Source organism: Nothobranchius furzeri, chromosome 2 (genome assembly GCF_043380555.1).
Source record: "Nothobranchius furzeri strain GRZ-AD chromosome 2, NfurGRZ-RIMD1, whole genome shotgun sequence".
NCBI lineage: Eukaryota > Metazoa > Chordata > Actinopteri > Cyprinodontiformes > Nothobranchiidae > Nothobranchius > Nothobranchius furzeri.
The window spans coordinates 96,981,794-96,988,501 of record NC_091742.1 but is presented as its reverse complement, the minus strand read 5'-3'; the positions used below and the strand labels follow the sequence as shown (position 1 = coordinate 96,988,501).

Genomic DNA, 6,708 nt, shown 5'->3' with positions numbered 1-6,708 from the left:
CTACTTTTACCAAAGATTTTGATCCAGTGCAGCTGTTGTTTTGTATCTGTGAAAGATAGAAATTTTCTCTGTGATTTCAAGTTCCCAGATTCGAGACACAAATATTTTTGTACCATATATTTTGGATATACTGGGGGCAAAACTGTAACTGTAGGATATTTTGCAAATTTGAGTGCTTGTGCCTACGATTTAGAGTAAGTGTAGCTGTTGTTTTCTACCTGTGATTGTCATGTTCCTGGGAAGGTGTTTAACCCACGACATGAAGAACCATCACAGGACAAAGGCAGAAAGTTCAAACAATGATTTATTAACCCTAACTAAAAGTGTCCTGGAGATCCAAGTTCGAAGTAGTCGGTAAGAGTCCAAAAGCCAGCAGGGAGGGCAGATTGTGTGACGGGGTGCGTCCAGGAGAGGGAGCCAGATGATGGCGGCAGAGGGCAAGTGAAGAAGGAGGAGAGGTGAACCTTGAGTGTGTAATCCAGGCGGGTTATGGTGACTTCCAGGTAGGTACATCCATCAGTGGTTCAGCGATTCCAAGTATCCGTGAGTAGTTAATCATCCAGCAATGTGAAGTGGTTCCCTCTCCTCTTAAATAGAGCTCTGCTGCGGTTGATTAGAGGATCTGCAGCTGCCGCTGATCGGTAATGCCCCGCAGCTGGTGAGTGCCCTCTCCTGGAATGACAGCCTTACAAAGATGTTGTGGAGAAGAGGGAGTACTCACCCCGTCACACAACAGTGATAACAAGACAAATGTTATTGCACCACATTTACCTTAAAGACAGAAAGAAAACAATCTTTTATATAGTGCCTCTCAAGATAAAAATCTCGAGGCGCTTTGCTGCTAAATGAAATATCTGGGACCTTCCTGGGACATCGTCCTAAAATTATTCAAATATTTATTTATTTATTTAATCCCTCGATTCTAAATGACACTTCTGGAAATAGATGGGCGTGACTTTAGGCTCCCTTTGTAGCGGTCACACATTATAGCGTGACGACTGCAAATTAATTCTGACCAATAAGATGTGATGATTTCTGATGATTCCATATAAATATGAAATATAAATCTGATTGATCTTTGAATGTTTAATCAGAAGATTATAGTTACTTTTACTTGTTCAGGGATCATGAACACATGTTGTATTAATTCAGACAGAGTCAGGTATTTAGTTAAAAAGGAATTTTATTTTTTTCTAAACTAATGATTATACATGACAAGATATGAATAATGAGCAAAAAAAGCAGCAGCACAGAAATGTGATCTCACCCCATGTGAGGTGATGGAATGAAGTCGGGTGGACCTCACGGCACCGGGATTTCATAGATTAACTCCGATACGACCCGTCCAGTCTTGAGATGTCTCCAGCAGGTTGCATCATCCTCATACTAAGCAAGCATGCAGCGACAGTGGAGAGGAAAACTCCCTTTTAACAGGAGGAAACCTCCAGAGGATCCTGGAGAAGACAGAGCACACACACACACACACACAACATACAGTGTACATACCAAGTAGTGTTTCTTCACTGTTGGATCCTGTGCTGCCTGACCAGCCAATGCTTGTGCAAAGAGAGGAGGACAAGAGGACGTACAATGCACAGAACTACAACAGACGCCATCGGGCAAAGCTGCTAAGTGAAGTGTTGCGTGATGATCGGGTGTGTGTGACAGATGTGAAGACACCAGGTATTCTGAACCAGAAACATTACTCACTCAGGTCTTATAGGGTGGACTTGCCACAGGGACTCATTTGCTTTTGATTCCTTTGCCCTTACCTGAGTTATCTTGTCTCAGCTGACGTTGTGTGGTTGCTGCCAGTGGACACGTCAGGACTGTGGGGTGTGTTAGTGTGTGGGAGAGGGGAGTGTGAATACAAGGTTGAGCTCCAGTTCACGGCACACAGTTGTCCCGTGTCTTCTAGTTCAAGTAGAACACAACAGAGGAGGCCGGAGCCATGCCACGTCTCACTGTTGGCTCCATTACTGTTTTAAGGGTTTTAGTCCAGACGTGTTAATAGGTGAAAGCAAGAGGACTTGTAGGCTTTTAAAACAGACGAGGGACCCGAGTGCTGGCTCCCTCTTAGCTCCGTATGGTCAGTGGACCTTTGTGTTGGTAAGTTTGAGAGCTTTTGAGATGTGTTTTAATTGAGAATCCCCATTTTAAACATGTAACCACGAGCCTTTTTAACACTGTTATTTATTGAACTTTTAGAATTGGAGCTTTGTTTTTTAAAATCTGTATTTATAATTAAAACTGTTTGAATTTCACCAACCTGCACATGCCTCTGTGTTATGTGTCCTTCATATTTACCAACGCTGGTCGTAACAGCGTGTGATAAACGAGTCACAATGAAATGAAAAACTAAACGTCTTTTTGAAGAATCTCCAATCATTTCACCACTTGTAATGCAATATTCATAATAATTATATTTAGGCTTTTCCCTAAAGGTCAGTGTGGGATTTTCTGCTGAAACCTGACTGAATCAACTTAAATCCGCCAACAAGATATCAGAGAGGCAGGCACCGGAAATTAAATCAGGAATACAAGACATTCTTGATTACCATCCAGGGAAAACTGCGGTACATTACCCAGACCATCATATTGGCCGCAGGAATTAAAGTGTGGGGAAAAAATGGCGATTTTCACCCCACGTGTTAGCGATGGTGTTACTAATTTTACCGTTAGTGTTAAAGGGCTAAGAGTCTGTTCTCCTGGTTCTGACTGAAGATGCTGATCTATTGTAAACGGCAGGTGACACAGGCGCCTGGGGCGCCATCTGATGGACAGGGCGCAAAAAAAATAAAATAAACAAGTTTATTAAATTTATGTTTGTAATATGAAATGCACTCTCTGCATACTCAAAATTCCCCTTTGAAATGACATGAAATTAAAACATCAATATTTGAATTCTAATGATCTGGCTGCATTTCGAGCTCCCGCTTGAGCCACCGCTCCGATGCATTTGACCGTTAAGGGTGCCGTAGATCAAGTGTGTGGGTCGCCGGTTCTTTTTCCTCATATTCTACAATTTATTTGATGCTGAAGAGCACCTGAGAGTGAGACATAAGTTTTTTTCAAATATTCCCCATGGATGCGCTCACTTCCACCTGTTTTTGATAATTTTATTCAGGTTTTCATAGAACAGATTAAAAAAAGATCAATAAAATAAAAAGTCCAGTAACATTATAAATAATAAAAAGCATCACTGCACATGACCGAGGAATATTGAATGTGAAAGTGGTGCTGTTCTTAATTCATGCATCAGAGGGTTAAGTTGCTGTGTGTGTGTGTGTGTGTGTGTGTGTGTGTGTGTGTGTGTGTTTGTGTGTGTGTGTGTGTGTGTGTGTGTGTTTATATTCTCACAGAAGAAGAACCCAACACCAGCAGACTCAGTAAACCAATCCAAAAGCCTGAAGAGACACCATCATCAGCTTCAACAGATGTCTGTGAACATGTATGAGCTGCTAGCCCCATGGATCCTGCTGACTGGCCACAGCAGTTGAACAAAATGGAAAGTAGAACTTTCTTTATGATGACACTTTGATATTTGAGTTTTGCTTTTGATTGAACGGTTTAATGCTGCTTTTGATTTTGCATCCTCCAATGACATTTGCTCAACATTTTGAGTTGTTGGTTATTGTAATATTTTCAGGTTACTTATCTTTCAAGCTTACATTTGTTCTTCAGGCTGTTGACTTTAAAGAGTTGCTGTGTGAATATTTAAAATAAAAAATTAGTAACCAAGGAATAACTGTGGAGTTGCTTTTTCCAATGTGTGGTGGGTGGGTGGACTTGAGTTTGGGTGAGAGGCGTGCAGGCACGGGGGGGGGCACATGGGCAGTCTCGCATTGGGCACCAAATTACCTAGAGCCGGCCCTGTAGAGGAGGAAGAGTAGAGGCCCCAGCACAGAACCTTGTGGGACACCATGGGTAAGGGAGGTGGTGGAGGACCTAAACTTGGAGACGGCCACAGAAAAGGAGCGCTCAGAGAGATAAGAGGAGAACCACTCCAGAGCAGATCCTGATAGGCCTACTCAGTCTCTCCAGTAGCAGGTGATGGTCAACAGTGTCAAAGGCTGCAGTCAGGTCCAGCAGGACCAGAACAGAACAGTCCCCTGCATCACTGTGAGTCAGAAGGTAATTAGAGACCCTAAGAAGAGCTGTTTCAGTAGAATGAGCTCTACGAAAACCTGACTGGAAGCTATCATGGATGTTATGTTCATCAAGAGCAGCTGTGAGTAGTTTAGCCACAACCTTTTCCAAGATCTTGAAGATGAACGGAAGTTTAGAGATGGGTCTGAAGCTGCTATGGAGAGAGGGGTCAAGACTCGGTTTTTTAAGAAGCGGGTGGATTACAGCGTTCTTAAAGTAAGCAGGGACCTGACCAGAGACCAGAGAAGCATTAATTATAGAGAGCACGCTGGGACCGATGGACAGAAAAGCACTTTTAAACAAAAATGAGGGTAAGATGTCGAGGGGGCATGCAGAGGTCTTCATAGAGTTAACTAGTGTGGGTAACTCAGGCAAAAAAACAGGAACAAAGCTATCTAGGATGATGGGTCTGGTTGGAGTCGGGAGAGGCAGCGATAAGGCTGAAGGAGAGATGCTAGATCTAACCTTATTGACTTAGTCCACAAAGAAAGACAGAAAGTTCTCACAGTCTGTAACAGAGTGGATGTGGGCTGTAGGAGAGGCAGGAGAGACGATGCTGCTGATGGTGTTTAACAGCACCTTGGGGTTCCCTTTGCTCTGGGACACCAGGTTGGAGAAATAGGAAACCCTAGCGTCTCTGACTGCAGAGTTAAAGGATGTCAGAAGATCCTTTAGGTGCAGCAGATGGAAACTGACAAGTTAAAGAAAATGCAACGGTGATCTGAAATATAAACGTCCTCAGGACAAACACTGTCAGCAATTAGACTCAGGGTAAAAACAAGGTCTAGAGTGTGCCCCTGGTGTGTCTGGGGCCAGAAACATGCCGGGTAAAGCTAAAGGAGTCCATAAGGCTGGAGAAAATCATGGCAAAGTGATCAGAGGGATCATCAACATGGATGTTAAAGTCACCACCAATCACCAGTCTGGACAGCTTCACAGTGGAGGACAGAAAGTCACTATACTCCTGAAGGAAAGAACTGTTTGGACCAGGTGGACGATAGACCACAGCACAGTAGAACGGGTCCTTACGCCCGACTTTAATCAGCTGCAGTTCAAAGGAAGCAAAGTGACCAGAGGTTGTAGAGCTACATGGAAGATGGTCACTGAAAACAGCAGCTAGGCCTCCACCACGACCAGAACCCCGGGGCTGGCTAAGAAAAGAATAACCACTCGGGCAGAGTTCAATCAGACCAGAATAATCAGATGTTTGCTGCCAAACTTCGGTCAGAAACAGAAAATCCAGGTTTTTAGAGAGAATTAGATCATTGAGCAGGAAGGATTTATTGTAAACAGAGCGGGTATTTAATAGAGCCATGCTGAGTGAGTTGGAGGAATCAGAAACTACAGAAACAGCTGGAGTTAGTGGACGTAAATTACGAGGGTTAGATCCACGGTGTTTATAAAAACCGCTTATGAAGGGAACAGGAGGAGAAACCACTGAGGAATGAGGAGAAGCCGACCGTAAAAAACTTGGACGGATGTACCGCGCTGCAAAGCGGCCTGGCGGGAATGCGGAAGTGGCGCTCAGGTCACCAAACAAAGGAAGAGAAGCTAGAAGATCGCACCGATGTTTACTAGATAAACCACGCTTCAAGAGAAGTCTTATTCTCACCTGGATTCCTGCTCGATTACCTCTTTTCCTCCGACGTTTACCCTGGGACCGGACAAACATCGCTGGAGGCGCGCAGATCGGGACCATTGTTTGGCTCCGGGCCAGTGCGCCACTCAGGTAAACAAACAGGATGGTACATCCTCGGTGCATCATGGGCGATCGTGAATGAACGGAAGGACAAAAGAGTCTGCCGATCATAGGAGATGGTAGCAGGGACACTACTGAAGAGGATCGCAGACAGGAGCAAGGTGGAAAAGAGGAGGTTAGTGGAGAAAAGTCTGAAAAAGTGGCCGGGGACTGCGGCTAAGCCAAGCACAGGCGCCATCTTGTTGCCAACCGGAAGCGGAAGATCCAAGATCTAAGTGTCTGTGATTAATTGTCCACCAGCAGTGATTAGTTGTGTCATCAGAAATAAAGGGAATTGTTGTATAAAAGCTGAATATCAAGCAGAGTTCATCTCAATCCATATATGTTTAGATGTTTTTAGGAAAAGTACTGACCCAAATACTTTGAATGTTTTCAGAACCTCCTTTCTGCTTTAGGCATTTTGTTCCATTATTTGAAGCCAAACTAGTCAGACGGGGAGTTTCACGCTATCAGAAGGATCCCTTTTGTTTTCTGAGGCAAAGGAGGGTGTTTGAGGAATTTGTGAGTGTGTGTATGTTTTCAAATAAAAGCTCTCCAAAAGCTTTGGCTCTTTGTGAGAGGAAACTAGCCCTTGTCTGGTGTGTTTGATTCTCACCCTTTGCAAAGTACCACGCTTTGAAACGTATGTGTTTATTGTCTGTTTAAAGGTTGTTTACAATTTACCAAATTATGAATCTAATCCCTCTGTGTGTGCTCTGACTTTCTCTGAGGTAATATAAGAACAATATTAGAAATTACCCAACAGGAATGTGGTTACTTTTCATGCTGAGCTGTTTCTTGGAGTGCTATGACTCAATCAT

At 43.7% G+C, this 6,708-nt stretch overlaps 1 protein-coding gene across 2 annotated transcripts in view; it reads right to left on the bottom strand.

Moving 5' to 3' along the window:
* The window catches only part of LOC129154107 (zinc finger protein 892-like), a 338,014-nt gene that overhangs the window by 281,223 nt on the left and 50,083 nt on the right, over positions 1-6,708 (bottom strand). The gene's annotated exons all lie outside the window — the stretch shown is intronic.